Source organism: Pituophis catenifer, unplaced genomic scaffold (assembly GCF_029215685.1).
Source record: "Pituophis catenifer annectens isolate HBS135680 unplaced genomic scaffold, rPitCat1.0.hap2 SCAF_8, whole genome shotgun sequence".
Classification (NCBI taxonomy): Eukaryota; Metazoa; Chordata; class Lepidosauria; order Squamata; family Colubridae; genus Pituophis; species Pituophis catenifer.
The window spans coordinates 41,711,259-41,728,640 of record NW_027256888.1 but is presented as its reverse complement, the minus strand read 5'-3'; the positions used below and the strand labels follow the sequence as shown (position 1 = coordinate 41,728,640).

Below are 17,382 nucleotides of genomic sequence, written 5' to 3'. Positions count from 1 at the left end.
GGTCATAAGTGTTAAAAAACGGCCATAAGTCTCTTTTTTCAGTGCCTTTATAACTTCAAATGATCACTAAATGAACTGTTGTAAGATGAGGACTACTAGTGATCTTTTTTAGTTTAAGTCCAAACTCATATTCTAGTTATTCTAACTGCTTTATTCACTCTCTATGCCCATGATGGCGAACCTATGGCACACATGCCACAGCTGGCACACAGAGCCCTCTCTGCGAGCACGCGAGCCCTCGCCCAGCTCAGCTTCACCATGTATGTGCGCCTCCCTCCGGCCAGCTGGCTTTTGGGATGGGGGGCAGGGCGCATGTGGGAGACATGTGCACATGCACAGGAGGGGGGCACGTGTGGGGGCAGGGGGAGCACAGGGGGTGCGGTGCTCCCCTGTGGCCGACTTTTGGTCCCAGGAGGTTGCAGGTGTTTCATGTAGTTTTAATCAAAATGCAGTTAAAATGCTATACAAGCCATCAAGAATATAAATACTACATACATACAGCAGGAACAGGAAGTGCCTCATAGGAGCAAACAGAGGTAAATCCTACAGAGGCAGGAAATGGATCACAAAACAATGGAGATGAATGCTAAAGATGAATAAAGCTGCATACAAGGCAGACATAACACTTGTAACAGCAGGGTGGCCTACTAGGCCCAAAATGGGGTGGGGGTGGGGGTTGCGTGTGCATATGTGGGGAGTGGAGGAGCATGGGGGAGTCTTGCGCATACGCAGGGGAGCGTGGGGGGTCATGTGCGCATGTGCGCGGGGGAGCACATTGCATTATGGGTGCTGGCACATGTGACTGCTGTCACACACGCACTTTTGGCACATGACAATAAAAATGTTAGCCATCACTGCTCTATGCTGTAGACCAGTGATCTCCTATCTTTTCAGTCTTGCGAACCAGCAAGGGATGAGAAATGAATCCACAAGAGTGATGGGCGAACACACCCACAGCTACATTTGCATGAGCAGAAGCACAGATAGGGCTCTGCGTTCATGTGCTCATCACCCGCTACACATCTACACAGAGTCCCTAGGGAGTTGGGTGGCATAGAAATGCGACTAATAAATAATAATAAATAAACATTCACCCGCTCTTCTGTGGCATGGTTCTGAACAGGCTGTGGCCCGATAGTGGGTCACACCACCAGGGATTGGGGATCCCTGCTATAGACTCAAAGTTTTCTAGTTCAGAATATTTATGTTTTCTCATCAAAATTCTGTCTTTGCGGTATTAGTATAGGACATACAGAAGCACTGCAATTACAAATAGATTGGATAGCTGCTACTTTGGAGACAAAACAAGTTTTAGAGAGCGATTTTTCCTTTTATTTTTCAAGATGAAATGTCACAAAAAAACTATTCAAACCTCCATTTATATTATCACAAGAGCAGTTTTGCTAATGTGTCTCAATGACATTGTTGCACTATAGCCTATAGTACCAATAAAGGTGAATATTTGCAGCTCAAGGTTGTAATAAAGGGTCTTTGGTACTCTGAACTTGGTTGTTTTCTTGCAGATGTTTCATTACCCAAAATAGATAATATCATCAGTGCTAGTAAGCCTATTGTTTTACTGTACTGTATATAATTAGCTATAGTCAAGCTAATTATTTGGGAGGGTCAGAGGAGGAGAAGTTTTCTCCTTTAAATTGTGTTTTTTTAAATCATACTACAGTAGTAGTTTAAAACAATTCTAAGATGCAAGTTGATATTGGAAGCAATATTCTAAGTCAGAGAAATGTTGCAGTTTAAAAAAATATAAATTGAGTTTATCATCCATTATTCATTGTTATTGGCATTTTCAAAGTGGATCTATCTATTTTAAAAGATCAAGGTTTCCCCTGTCCAGTCATGCCTGATTCCCACCTTGTCCAAAGACACTTCCGTACTCATGTGGCAAGCATGAGTATACACTGAGGTGCACAAAACATTATTACCTTCCCACCAAAATGGTATCTATTTATCTACTTGCATTTTCATGCTTTCGAACTACCATATTAGGTTGGCAGAAGCTGGGGCAAGTAATGGGAGCTCACTTCATTGAATAGTGCTTGGGTCTGGAACACAGATGTCAGCTCTCCAGCTGAGAAGGTCAGTGTCTTTAACCACTGAAGCAGCATGCCCCCTCTATCTTAAATATCCAAAATGTGTTATTTGATTTAAAAACAAACAAAACATTAGCTTTTAAAATAGTAATAATGGAGCCAGTAAACATTTGCTATGTTTTGATTCATATGTGCCTAACAAGTATTTTCATAATGGCAGGTTCATAGAGCATCCATAGTACATATAATTCAATCAATGCATAATAGCAACAACTTAATTCAACTCAGAACTAATCAGAAATCTCACTAACCTCAACGTAGCCTGCATTTACTTCTAGGCAAACAATTATATGACTATAATCCAAGGAATTTAATCTACATATGACTAACAAATCGCATTGTGAATCACCCTGTGAAATTGAATGAATTTTATATTAATGCTTAATGAGTATGATTTTCTTAATATAGTCTGCTACAGCTTTTAAATCTTCCCTCTCCAAACAAGTGCAATGTGCTCTTATTAGATATAAGAATTTCTGTCATGGTATTTCTAAAATCTCATTAATCCAATTCTCTTTTACTTTGGCAAACAGAGATATAAACTTGTTACCGTACACCAAAGTAGGTGAAATTGCAAATGCTATCATACTTTATTTCTTTCAAGAAAACATACTAGTACTCACCTGGTTCTGTATCTGGGGGTTAGGAAGAAGATTTAACAATATCTTCGCTTATTTTCCAGATTGCATCACACATGCAGTTAAGACTAAAGTAATATTCATAGAACTAAAAACAAATTAAGATTGTAAATAATGCTCTTCACATTAATAATAACCTAGTTCCATTACTTGATTCAGATAACATACTATGCTCAACCACAACATGGATTAGTCTTCATAATTTTATTAAATAAATAAATTTCATGACAGATGAAACAAAGGTTCTGTGGTGTACTCTACAGTAAAATTAGACTCCAAAATTAAACCAGGCACAAATGAATGAATCTAATATGAACATATTTGGACCATAAGAAAGGCTGAGCGACAAAGAATTGAGGCCTTTGAAGTATGGTGCTGGAGAAGACTCCTGTGAGTCCCTGGATTGCACGGCGATCAAACTGGTCAGTCCTAGAGGAGATCAACCCTGACTGCTCTTTAGAAGGCCAGATCCTGAAGATGAAACTGAAATACTTTGGCCACCTAATGAGAAGGAAGGACTCACTGGAGAAGAGCCTAATGCTGGGAAAGATTGAGGGCAAAAGGAGAAGGGGACGACAGAGAACGAGGTGGCTGGATGGAGTCACTGAAGCAGTAGACATGAGCTTAAATGGACTCCAGAGGATGGTAGAGGACAGGAAGGCCTGGAGGAACGTTGTCCATGGGGTTGCGATGGGTCGCAACTAACAACAACAAATATCAACATTTAAAAGTAATATTTTCCTTTTGTTTTCATCTTCCCTTTTCTTCCCTGTATTTGTTTAATTCTCTCCAGTTTGTAGATCTTATTGCTAGCATACTTCAGCACATTACAAAATACTACAGCAAGAAAAATGTGGATTTTTTTTTCCTGTTACAAAGGCTCCTCTCATGAGACAGGGTGGATTCAGCAGTTCAGTAGTGCAGCAGTAACAAGGCAGAATTTAATAACTTTTTTCTAGCAGAAGAATTTTCCTGGGACTAGCTGCCAACCCTACATCAAGGGCTAGTTGTCTGCCAGCAATATAAGGTCCAGTAATTCTTGCAAAGCTTTTCATGGCTTTTAAATAAGGATGTAACACATAGATATCCAATAGCCTCCAGCAACAGCTAATTCTGCTATTTTACTTACATACAGAAAAAAGAGCTTGGTAAAGTGAACAGCCCAGTGCACACTTAAGAGCAGAGGACAGCAGACTGCTGGTATTCCATGTTGTTTAGTGACTGCTAGAGAAGACAAATTTTCTAAGCTCTTTAATCTGAAAAAGGGGAAAGTAATTTTGTGGCATTGTGCAGCATTTACATTCTTGGTCTGAGACAATTATAGCAGTTATTTTAAATGGTCAGACACTTTTCAACAGAATTATATATAAGGTACAAAACTGAGTGTTAGTTCTCTCCTTAAATTGAGATTTGTTAGGCTACTGTTGCTCATTAATGGAAAACAGGATGTCCATTTTCTTTTCCAGCATAAAATAGTCAAGAATGGACTCTTAAGGCCTAGGATCTACAAGAAAATAAAGTGAAATCATTTTCAATTTTGAACATGCACTTTTCTCTCTTCTACACCCAACCACAGAAGATGATTTAAACAAACTTCACAAAACTGAACCTTGAGTTTTGATTTATGCTCTTTTCTTTTGTAACTGCTACAGTGATTGGAAGAAATTCTGACTTACAGTATATGTGAAATGTATACCCATGTTAGAAGAACTGGTAGATCCTGAGTTTTTCACCCCTTTCCACCAAAAGTTAATTAAAAATAGTTAATTTAGTGAGATTTTGAATGCAAGCTCGTGCTTATGTATTTATTTAATTTGTGTGCCACCCATCTTGTCTAGACTTCTATACATTCCACCTGCTTAATATTATTCCTTCTGCCTAGGAAACCCTAATATTCTAATTAGGTTCATATTCTCAGTATGATTTTTGGGACACTTGGATGAAGGAAATAGTCCATTACAATGTACTACCATAAACATAGTAACCATATGTTACTATAATGTAGTATACCATAATGTATAAACCTCCCATGTATGTTATTAGGTATGGGAGGGATCAAGGGCATCAAATGGCAGATACAACAAGACTGAAGCCTGTTTTTTTTTTAAATATACAATGTATGCAACACATTACAAAAGGATGGGTTACAGAAGTCTCTGCTTTACCTAACAAACATTCTACATCAGGAATGTCACTTAAAGACCCATTAAATTAATTAGGTCTCAGTCACACCTACTACCAATTGTATTACAATCCTGTTCCCAATCCACTATATGCTAGTCACTGCTCTACATCCAAAGTATGTAGGCATCAACCGAAGTTGACCAACGCATTAAACATCTCTAGTCAAATTCCAAACTCTCCTTTAAATAGAGATGATAGGTTTAACTGAGACCTATTTTGTTTCAGTATTAACATAACTTCTTCAGTGCTTTTTGTAAATCAGAGCTCTTGAATATCACAACTGCTTGCTTTATGCATTTTAAATCTCAGGACCCTGGAATTTAGAAGTATTAATATACTGCTGGATTTATTAAAAAAAACAACAAATTTTGTTTTAATAGTTCTCAACCTTATTTAATCAAGTATTCCTTAACACAGTTTTACACATCAGGTCGTTATTAGAATTACAGACTCATAAAATTTGGAAGACACCTTAGAGGTCATCTAATTCAATCCTCTTCTCAGTTTAGGGCCCATTACATCTTTCATGGATGATCATCCAACCCTTACTTGAACGCTTCCAGTTGTAAAAGCGTCTTCTAGGGACTGACAGTTTGTACAGTCAACATGTTCCTCTTGAGACTAACCCGAATCTTGTTCCTTTAATTTTAACCCATTTGTTCTGGTCCTGCCCTTTTGAGGAGTAGAGAGAAAATCTACTCCCGCTTCTATGACAATTTTCAGATATTTGTAGACTATGTATTAGCAATATTCCAACTTGCTATCTCCTATTTAGATGGTTCAGTGGCTAAGATGCTGAGCTTGTCCATCAGAAAGGTTAGCAGTTCGGCGGTTCAAATCCCTAGTATAGGTCTCCTGCATGAGCAGGGGGTTGGACTAGATGACCTCCAAGGTGCCTTCCAACTCTGTTACTATTAAATAAAATATGGTGTCAGATCATTAATGATTTACATATACTGGTGGGTCACATAAACAAAACAGATCTCTATTTCTGTTTGTTGTTTATTATTCTGATTGTTTATTACCATACCACTCATCTCTCATAGCTTTCAGTTGTGGGTCAGAGGAAAACCCATCTTTTTCATATAAAGATTTGCCCCAGAACCCTTTACTTACAATACTATAGAGTGTCACTTCAACAGTAAGGTGGGCAGCATATAAATTTAATAAATATAATAACCCAACAGTCTTTTCCAAATTTGCAAATTTAGTATAGTATATCGTTTAATATAGGTCATGATATGGTTTGTAGTAACTAATTGGGAGTAAACAAGTCTTGTTAAGTTAATAAGAGCAGCCATCAGGCTTTACTACTTAAAGACTTTGAACATTTAATTCTAGTATTCAGAACAGATTCTTGGCTCAGCATTATTTAATCTCAGCCATATCCTGTTTGTACCAGTCTCTGACCGGTAAATTTTAGATTGTCCAAGAACATTAGACTATATTTGAAACCTGCTCATGCCTATTTTACACAGATATCATATCTGAGTAAAATATCCACAACTACTTTATATATTTCCAAAATATTAGGTCAGTGTTTCTCAATCTTAGCAACTTTAAGTATGCTGGCTGGGGAATTCTGGGACTTGGAGTCCACAGAACCTAAGATTGTTAAGATTGAGAAATAGTACATTAGGTCCTTAATTCACTAAGCTTCGTTTATTCTTCATACAAACAATCTGCATGAACAGTGTTTTTCTTAGCAAGTCAACAAGTAGAATTTCATTTTGTAAGGCTATAGAAAGCTTGCTAAACAAGTTGAATTTTACTGTTTAGCCTGATTGTTCACCTTCATAAATAATCATAATAGTAGTGGCGAGTACTGGTGGCAAAGGAATAATTCCAGTGATCTTGAATCAGTGTCTAAGAGACTGGGAGAAGCAATATTACTATCTTCTTACTACAAAACGTTGCATATAAATAACTTATCTATATTAATAGCAGCTTTACTCTAGCTGGACTCTGTTATACACAAGACCTAAATATAACTTCTACGGGTATTACGGAATGACCTCTACAGAATCTCTCTCTCTCCCATCAATATGCTTAGTCTACCTTTATTTAATTACACTGTAAAAAGTCTCATGCAATTTTTACTCTTGAGTCCCACCAGCACTGCAGATAAGTGTGCAGGTGTTTAATTTCATATGTCAAACAGCTACAATGTACACTTTGCCACAATCAGTTCAATTCAGCTTTAGCAAATAGCCATGTCAATAACTACCAACCGTCTTTACATTACAGCACTTGGAGTTATAATCAACATCAATGCATGTACATAGGAATAGAGAAGAAATACGTCAAGAAATATTTCAAGCAATATAATAAAGGCCTATAGCAGAATACTTTATCATGAACATCAGTAACATAAATTAATTTTTTTAAATATGGGATAGGGACCTAAGAACTGTTACAATGAAATCATAGAGCTTGACCCAAGGATATTGGTTATCATTTTCTGTTTTTAAAAAATTCTGCAGTTTTAAAATTGCCAAGCAAAGAAGATGGAACAGCAATCTTCTAATTTAACTTTGTAGCCATCTATTGCTCACTACAGGTAGTCCTTGAGTTACAACAGTTCATTTAGTGATCATTCAAAGTTACAATGGCACTGAAAATAGCGACTTATGACCATTTATGACCATTGCAACATCCCAATGGTCGTGTGATTTACATTCAGATGCTTAACTGATTCATATTTATGACGTTTACAGTGTTCAGGAGTCAGTTTGCGACCTTCTGACAAGCAAATTCATTGGGAACTGGATTCATTTAACAACCATATTACTAATTTAACAACTGCAGTGATTCACTTAACAAATGTGGCAAGAAAAGTCATAAAATGAGACAAATTCACTTAACAAATTTTTCACTTAACAACATTAATTTTGGGCTCAACTGCAGTTGTAAGTTGAGGACTACCTGTAGTTGAAAAAATGATCCCCATAAAATCCATTTTTTTTCTCACAGATAAACCTCCAAAAAGTAGGTAAAACCTATAATTATAAATTTATTGAACGAAGTAAAATGCTGGTGTGTTTATATCATATCTGATTGGGAGAAGATAGGTCATGAAGATCTTTATATAATTAGTAAAACTTTTTTTTTTTTAATTTGATTTATATGCCGCCCTTCTCCGGAGACTCAGGGCAGCTTACAATGCGTTAAGCAATAGCCTTCATCCTTTTGTATATTTTATACAAAGTCAGCTTATTGCCCCCACAAACTGGGTCCTCATTTCACCTACCTTAGAAAGGATGGAAGGCTGAGTCAACCTTGAGCCTTGGAGAGATTCGAACCAGCAGTAAATTGCAGGCAGCTGTGTTAATAACAGGGTGCGTAAACCACTGTACTATCAAGGCTCTTGAATGACCAATCTTAAAACATAGAAATTCTCACATCTCTCTAAATATGTTGATTTTTTAATCTCTGCTTTAATATATACCACTTTTATTAAGCAATCTCAATATAAAATATTAAAATAAAATTTCACAATGCTATTTCAGATCAAAGCATTATCTATATGTGAAATAGTAATTCATTGAGGAAATGGAAATACTTAATTGTAATCATTCCAGTTAACTTTGGATATAAAAAAATGACTGAATTTGAAAGAAGTGTTTTGGATTTAATAATTGACTTTATGACAGGATTTATTACTTATTCTATGAAGCTTCATACAATATAAATGTTGGTCAAAATAAATGTCATAAATGTAGACAATGTATAGATACAGGTAGTCCTTGAGAATGACCACAGTGGAGCCTGCCCATTATAATTGCAAGTCATAATGGTTGTAAAACAGATTGTGCACATGACCAATCCAATTTTTCAATGTTTTTATGGCAGTCATTAATTAAATCCATTGTTTGCTATGGAAAGGTTTTGCTGAAAACAGTAATTAAATGCTGATTTTTGAGGAAACCATTGTAAAAAGTGGTCATGTGATCAAGTTATGCTACAAATGGCCATCAATATGGCCGTGATGGCAAGCACCAACAGTGCAGTCATGTGACCACTGGAACTATTGGGACTCTGGATCTAAGTCTTAAGTCCCCCCCCCCTTTCAGGTAAATTCAGTCACTAAGCAACTGCTCAAGGATTACCTGTACATTGATTTTCAGGCATATGGAGCTGTACTGTCCTTAGATTACAGTAGCCAGTTCCCTTTGAGTGAAACATCAATATATCTATATATGAATGAAATTCCTGATTTCAGTAAAATGGTGTACAGCAATTAAAAAGAGATATTGTTTCAATGTAGGAATTATAATAATAAGCCATCACATGCAAGATCTTACACAATCTGTCCTTATTCAACACACCTTAGTATGAGCGTACGGATAACATAAATACTTTCTAAGCTGTTGACAGACAGTAGAGATCTACTTATTTGAAGAATGATTTCATAAACTTTTATAGCAATGTTTTCTAGTAAACTGGGAACAATCCAACAGTTTTGACAGTTATTTGCTAAATGACTCCTTAAAATGTTAAAAATTTGATCCAGTATTTTAATCTAACTTTTTCTATCCTTTTGAAAATATGTTTCTAGTATGCTTTACACACATCTGATATGAGTATTATTTGATACTGGAAGAATAACAAAGAATGTAAATCTGTCCTTAGTTGATTGACATCACTTTAGAAACTTCAGTAAGATGAAGGAGAAAAGATGTACTTGTAAATTAAGGCAGAAATGTGATTAAATTAGAAAAATATAGTGGTGAATGAAGAAGAAAATACATTCTAATTTAAGTGATAAAAATACTAATTATTTTCCTTCAAGCGAAAAATGATTTTCTAATTCATTCATGAAGAAAAAGAAAACAAGTGAAGAAAATGTCTATGGAGGATTCTCAGTCATCTAGTCTGCAAGAAAACCAAATGCCATTATAGAAACAAGCATAGAATTTAAAAAAATGCAGACATCAGATTTTGGGATACCACATGAAAAAGGTAGAAAAAGTAAGGAAAATTAGGGATACATTCCTTTATGTTGTTTTATTAATAATGCTCTTAATAGAATTAACATTTTTAATTAGGCTTTTTAATTAATTGCAGAATGTTTATGAAAATGTTGAATGAAAAAAATGTTTTAAGCTGGTAAGCTTGTAAAAAAGGAAGACAATACTATCATTCAAAAGCTGGCATCGCCAAGGCAGGGAACATCTATTAGGATGTGAAAGAAAACACAGACAAGTTTACCAAATTAAGGGAAAATGCTGGCCTAAATAATCTTGAGTGGAGAATGAAAGGCTCGGTGGATGATCAATTTAGCATGTTGTTGAGTCTCCAATTCATTTGTAACATTTTGAAATGAAGAGATTCCTACTTCTCAATTATATTTTCTTTAACTCAAGCAACTTCCATAAAATGATAGTGTGTTTGCTTTTATGCCTGAGCTGCATTTCTCTGCACCCACATCATCACTGTTCTTCAAAAGAAGAACTGTTTCTTTTGAAGACACCATCTCAACTACCTCACAGAAGAAGTGGCTGAAAAAACAATTCTGTAATTAGTGGCAGCCTATTTTCCATTGCTGCAAACTCTTCTTGCATTTCACCTTCCATCTCTGTCCTTCTGTTAAGGCTGATGCCTCAGAGCTGTCCCATCAATGTTACTAAACTAAGTAGAAAGACAATTTTGGTATTGTTTCTCAAACATGACTGTTTTATTTATTTGAAATAATAGCAGAAAAAAATTCCATCACATGGCAAGCTAAGTGCAAGGACAGGAAGAGGCTGGGTTCTGGCTGGCATTCTTGCCATCCTCTACCAGTTTGCTGGAGGGGCAACTGTTTCACACACAAGATCTCAAGTTTGAATATGGTGATGGCAAGAGCTATAATAGGTTAAACTAAATCAGTGGTGACATAGCAGGACTGAAAACAGCAGCCATACAGAAGAGTCCTCGTTTATTAATCCCAATTAAAACCAACACAAAATTCAGTGATGTTGAACATTTGCCAATTGAAATGAACTGGATAGAGAAGTAACACAGTGAGAAATTATTCATATTTGGTCACAGTTTTATCTAAATCAAACTCTCTTCTATGTTGCTTAAGAAATATCACCTCTGGAATATGTGACATTGTTTCCTGGATAAATGCAAACAATGATAAATTGTCAGAGCTTGTATATTACTGGATTGTTCAACAATTGATATCAACAATATAAGAAGTGAGAGTCTGATAGTGTGTGTATGAAATAGCTACACACAGATTTCTCCGCAAACATTTTGAAGATCTAGAACAAAGCCTTGTCAAGATTTGCTTCCTTCCTTTGAAACAAATAAAAAATCAAATACTACATTATTAAAACAATGAAATTCCAACTACAAATAATTAGCTCTTTATAGTGAGGACATGCTATATATTTTTCATCATATTTCAGCAAAAACTCAATAAAAAACAGCAGCAATTGTATGTTCAACCAAAATGTATTGGTTTTGTTGAACATTACTCACATTTGGATTTGTTTCTAATCTGGTCATTTTAGAACCACAGTTTGTACATGGTTTCCAACAAATTAATTTGAGCTGAAAATCAGCTTGTGTGTGGCTAGCATGCACATCATGAAAAGCCAAAATATATTTGTTTTCTTTTGAACTGGCTTGCCGTATGAATCACCAATTCTGATTTGCAAACCATGAATGCTGCATGTTTAAAGTGTGTTGTGTGAGTTCAGCTTTACTAAATAAGTCATAACTAAGCAAATTACAGGGCATGATGTCTGACTATATTCAAGAAATACACAGTTTATAAATAAGCATTAACTGGATAATTTATTATTTATATTATTCAAAGTTATATAGGCCATCTTACTAAATGTGACTGTTTAATCATTGTTAAAAATAATAAATAGAATTATGAAAAAAGCCTGTTTAATCAGAATTGAGTTCCACTCTTTACCCTACAATCTGAATGCAACATTCCTCATGTAGTACAAACACCAACTAAACATTATGAGATACTGAAATGACAGCAATGTTGATATTAATTTTAACATAATTTCTTCCTTGATAACTGCATATTTTAATAAGATTAAAATATATAAAGTAACCTGATTTTAATGACAAATTTATAATTGTATGAGAGACAGAGATATCAGTATCTTGGACTGCAAATTAGATAAATAACCACTTGGGATCCTTATATTAAAACATATTTTATGGGTGATCATAATTCAAAAATTACATATAATACAGCCCTTTATTTGAATAAAGCAGTTGAGATCCGAAAATGTGGGCCTGATTGGGGTTAATTGTAGGGGTGATATAGAAATATGATGTGCATTTTTTAGTTTGTTTTTATTCCATTTTTACATATTAACATTCTGTGTTTTATAGTCTGTATTTTAATATGGTTTATGGGCTAATCAGCAATGAAGTTACTGTTACAAATTTACAAATTGTTCCTGAAAATGTTTAACTTAGTGGCATTTTAGATACCAGCATTCTGAAGCAGGGCACTTACTGTCTTGAATAAACTGATTAAATCCAGAGATTATTGTGTTTCATGTCTTCAAAGAGATTATAGGTGTTTAAGCTATAAACACCTTTTAAACCTTTAAGGGTTTAAAAATCATTTCTGATCCTTTAACTTCTTAGTGAGCCTCAAGAAGTCATTCAAAACAATGATATCAGATTCAAAGTGAGTGCCCCTTCTGGTTCCTGTATCTTTGCCAGCAGGGTTTTATATAAATAGAAACAAAAGGAAGTACAAGTACTCAAAGCAACTAAGCATTTTTCCAAGCTGCCTAATCAAACTACCAGTCAAAAGGCACAATAATTTGGTAAAAGTCATCATGTTTAAACAGTTGACTACTAGCAAAATGCCTTGTTTATTACATTTTAATCCTACAGGAAAGAGGCAAACAGTTCAAGATCTGTTTTAAGCATGTCTGAATAAGTTTTTGTTTTGCAAGCTACTGTTACTCTAAGGCAAGTTTTTCAATCTTAGCAATTTCAAGATGTGTGGACTTCAACTGCCAGAATTCCACAGTCAGCAAAATAAAAATCACATACTGAACCCTTCTGATACTCACTAGTATCTTATGGGATCCATAGTATCCACAGACCAATTGTAGCTTAGTTATTAAGGATACAATTAATAATTGGGCTTCAATGATTTCTGACCTTTCAATCTTTTTAGAACTTTCAAAATTCACAGACTATCCCCCATGTTCAAAGAACAATACCTGGCTTGTCAGGAAATATATAAACTGATTCAAGTAGACCCATCTTCCTAAATATGGTAGAAATATTAAGTTCCTTAAACTTGAGCAATGAAACAGATGTTACTAGCTTCTTTTGTAATTCTTTTAAATCAATTCCATTAATCTACATGTTTCTATCACTAAAATGTTTCCAGTCGCTTCTGTGTACTATACTGATACTATAAATAATATAGGACAAAAAAAAATCAAAGACAATATCCCCTTCCAGAACGGATAAAAATAGGTTAGTTAGTGAAGACCAACCTTCCTTATTTATACACTATAATATGCCATGGTTTATATATTACAATAACTAGATTCCAAATTCAACATGAAAACCCAAAATATGAAAATCCTTAACATAATTTAGGAATCCAGTCATTGACTAAATCAGGCAGATAACTATGAAGACGACAAACATTAAGCTATCAAAGTACTTTTACAGACTTTTGCAGTAAAATGAGAAAAGAGAAGTTTGCCTTTACTAGTGAACAAAAACTTGCTTTTTAAGAGATCTATTTTTTATCCTTACTTCCAGCTAGTTGGTTACAAGGCTACCTCTTTTTCTATTATTATTGTTGTTGCTGCTGCTGCTGCTGCTGCTGAAATGTTTAGACTGGATTTGGCATTTTTATCCACCTATTGAGTCCTGTGCCCAAGGAATAGGCAAATGTTATTTGATGTTGTTAGAGGATGTAGCAAGATGTAAGCTGTTCCAAGTAAATTGCCTTTTACAACTGACCAACAGTGATTTTGTCAATGCAGATAGTATTCAAGTGGTTCTTCATGTGTATTATTATTAAAGTTGATTTTTTTTCCAAGGAAAAAATGTTGGAAAAACATTAGAATATTGAACATTGCTAAGACTGAAAACTATATTGAAATTCTAGGGAATTATGCATTTTACATCAATTTTTATTTATAAAGGACTTCATACTATACGATTGCATGTCTAAGTTTGCAAATTAACATTAATGTATAAGACATACAAGGGCTTCACCAATCCAAGTTTCTTTCCCCCCACAATACCCTGAAATTGCAGAAGTCTTTGTAAGCCGAGCCAATTATCTTGCAACTCAACTACTTTTCCAGAAGAAACCTTTCAAAAATAATTTTGCAGCATTTCCTTTGGAACTATAGGGAAAATATTGTAGTTTCCCAATGGTCAGAAATACCTCAGTTTTTGTAATCAAAACTCAAAATGGCACCTGGCCTCCCCAATTTCTCTCTCTCACACACACAGACACACCTCAAACTTTCTGAGTTGATCACGGAATTACTTTTTGAGGTTCTCCAGAGAATGAATGGTTTGTTCTTCATTATGAAATGCAGGGGAAGAGGTGGCATTATCTGCCGTCTCCTTCCGTGTTGGCCAGCTGAAGACACCACTGGTCTCCTCATTCAGTTAGAAGACCACCTGTAATGTGTACAATTGTGATCCTACTGGAAGTCACTATTCTTTGCTATGTTCACTATTCAGCACTGCAGAATGCTTAAAAATGGTAAAAGAGATATGAGTTAAGAATGCAACTGTCTCTGTAGGGTAGAGTTTCTCCAATATTGACACCATTACAATGTACAGACTTCAACTCTCAGAACTCTGGAAGTTGAAGTCCAGGTGTCTTATCATTGCCAAGGTTGGGAAACCCTGTTGCAGGAGAAAGGGCATTTCATTGGATGTGAAAAAAATGCAGAGTGCAACCTGACACTTTTCAGAAAGCCAGAAATCTGCATATCTGACAATTTCTCTTAACTAAAAGCTAGTAAGCATATCCAAGCCACTTGTTTTAATCACACAATCATCCATAGCCTGAAGCATCACACAAAGCAGTTCATTTTACAGTTTGGTTCATAAGCTTGGTTTACAGCCTTAAGCAAGTCACCTTGAAATTGTCTCTTTCTTCTACAATCTTTAGAAATTCCATTCTTGGTTCTAAAATTCTGCTGTGTTCCTCTGAGCTTTTCTGCATATGTTAAATGCATCGATGGGAGAGATAAAATCTCAGTTAATTATAACCAGGTTCAATACAAACCCTGTCCTGGCTATCATTTACTGTGATGAGTAAACCTGATCTTAATTAGCCTGGGTGAAAGGAAGCTGCACAGAAGCAATTTGATGCAAGAATAGCATGGGGAACATGGAAATTATCTTTATTCACAGCAGCACTTTCTAACTCAGAAACTTTCTAAGCTAAAAGCTGTTAAGAGGGAGACCAAATTGTCCAGAATATTTATTAAGGACGTCAGCAAAAGGGGCAGGGAGAGAACTTACAGGACCAGAATCATAGATCTTTCATTCTTTACATTTGTCACCAGGGACAACCAATTCTAAACTTGCTAGAAACTATACCTGCTCAATTGTTTAGTGTTGCCACTAAACTCAATGAAGATATTTTATTATTCTGCATACTGATTCTAACTCAGACCATAATTTCTCTTCGTAGCAGCCACCCTTCAAGGAAAAAAAAACACTTTACACAGAAAGCTGAAGCAGGAACTTTTGAACTCAATTTTTCTTTCTCGGATCCAAATTGAGACCGTCTTTCAGTAATAAACCCATGAGAATATTTTAAGTGAATGACCAAAAGCAATCGAGAAAGAACCAATTAATAAGCCATATGCACTTTTAGTATATCTAAGTTTGACAGATGTGCTTTTTACAGGATAAATAAATAAAAGCTTTTAGGGAAGTCCAAGAGGAGGATGAAATCTGAACCACTTCTTGGCAACTGAGGGCATCGCTTGGCTTCCCCTTCCTCTTGGGACCTTTCTGCCATTTAGGAAAAGAAAGGAAGAAGTGAAAGGGGCCTTCTAAACTCAGCGGTCACAACACATCCACTAATATATGTCAACTCTGAAAATAAGGTACGGGTTAGGGCGTTCGTTCATTGGTGGATTAGAGGATTGCTTTCCTCTCATTTTAAAAACTGCAACACCCGGCCAGGTCGCTTTCCACATACTTGGCGGTTTCGCGCAAGCGCAATAGAGATCAATCCAAGGAGCCCTTTGACCAGCCGTGACATCCTTGCCAACTTTGCTCTTAAGCCCTTAGCCGTGCGGGGGGGGGGGAGAAGGAAAGTCATGGCTTATTAATTTGCGCGCTCCCGTTTGACCCCCTTCAGTTTGAGGGCACCGCAGCGGCGGCGGCGGCGGCGGCGGCGGCAGGAGCTCAGGAGTCAGGACCCGCCGAGCCGAGCCGCAGAAGACTTCGCCGGGACTGCAGTCCTTTCCCAGAGGCAGCCGCAGCAGCGGTTCCCACTCTGCCAAGAGCCTCCTGAGAAGCGCGAGGACAGGACGCAGCGCGAGCTGCCGGGCAAGGGACAGAATCGTCGGCTCCCCCTTCCAATGAGAACCCCCCGTCTCCGCTGCCGCGCTTCCTATTGGCCCGCCGGCGTCTCCCAGGTCCGGAGATAAGGGACCCTCGCTCGCTGTCGCCCCCGCCGCAGAGCTCAGCCAGCCGACCCGAAAAAAAAAAACCCAAAAAACCCCCCAACTTTCCTTCCCACGCGAAAGTTCAGCCTTTGCCCGGGCAGAGGGGACGCGGAAAGACACCTCCAGCACTCCCCCCCCCCTCCCAAGGTCTAGAGCAGTGTTTCTCAACCTTGGTAGCTTGAAGATGGGGTGGACTTCAACTCCCAGAATCCCCCAGCCAGCAACGCTGGCTGGGGGTTTCTGGGAGTTGAAGTCCACCCCATCTTCAAGCTACCAAGGTTAAGAAACACTGCTCTAGAGCAAAAACTTGTTTCCCACCTCCTCCCTCCCCGCCTGCACCCGCCGCGTCGCAGCCCAGCAAGGGGCCAGGGGATGAAGGGGTAGCCAGAACATCCTCTTCCTCACCCCTTTGCAGCCCACGGAATGACCCAAAGCACTCACCTATCGCGCCCGGAGCTGCTCTTCAAAGCGCAGCTCCAGCACAACTTGGGTTTATCTTCAATAGCTACTGCAGGACGCTTCCCTCAGCGACCACTTCGGAGCTGGTGCGTTGAGCCTATGCGCGCACGCGGGGCGCGCTCTTTCTCACTCACTCCCTCACTCCCTCACTCCTTTCCCTCCGCCCTTTGCCTTTGGTCCGTTTTCTGTCTAGTGCGCGTGCTCAATCCCCGGCCGGCCACTGAAAGGGAGTACCTTTTTCTTGTGCCTTGAGGGACTGGCCGCACCTGCCTCTCCCGGTGACGTCACGGCATTCCTCGCTACCTGGCCCAACCAGAAGCGGGGGCGGAGGGGGGC

General features: G+C 37.4%; 1 protein-coding gene across 1 annotated transcript in view; it reads right to left on the bottom strand.

The window, feature by feature from the left end:
• The window catches only part of MTUS1 (microtubule associated scaffold protein 1), a 108,512-nt gene extending 91,390 nt beyond the window's left edge, over positions 1–17,122 (bottom strand). The window contains exon 1 of the mRNA XM_070948734.1: positions 17,029–17,122. The gene's annotated coding sequence lies outside the window, so the exon portion shown is untranslated. The remainder of the gene's footprint in view (positions 1–17,028) is intronic.
• Between the last annotated feature and the right edge of the window lie 260 nt (positions 17,123–17,382).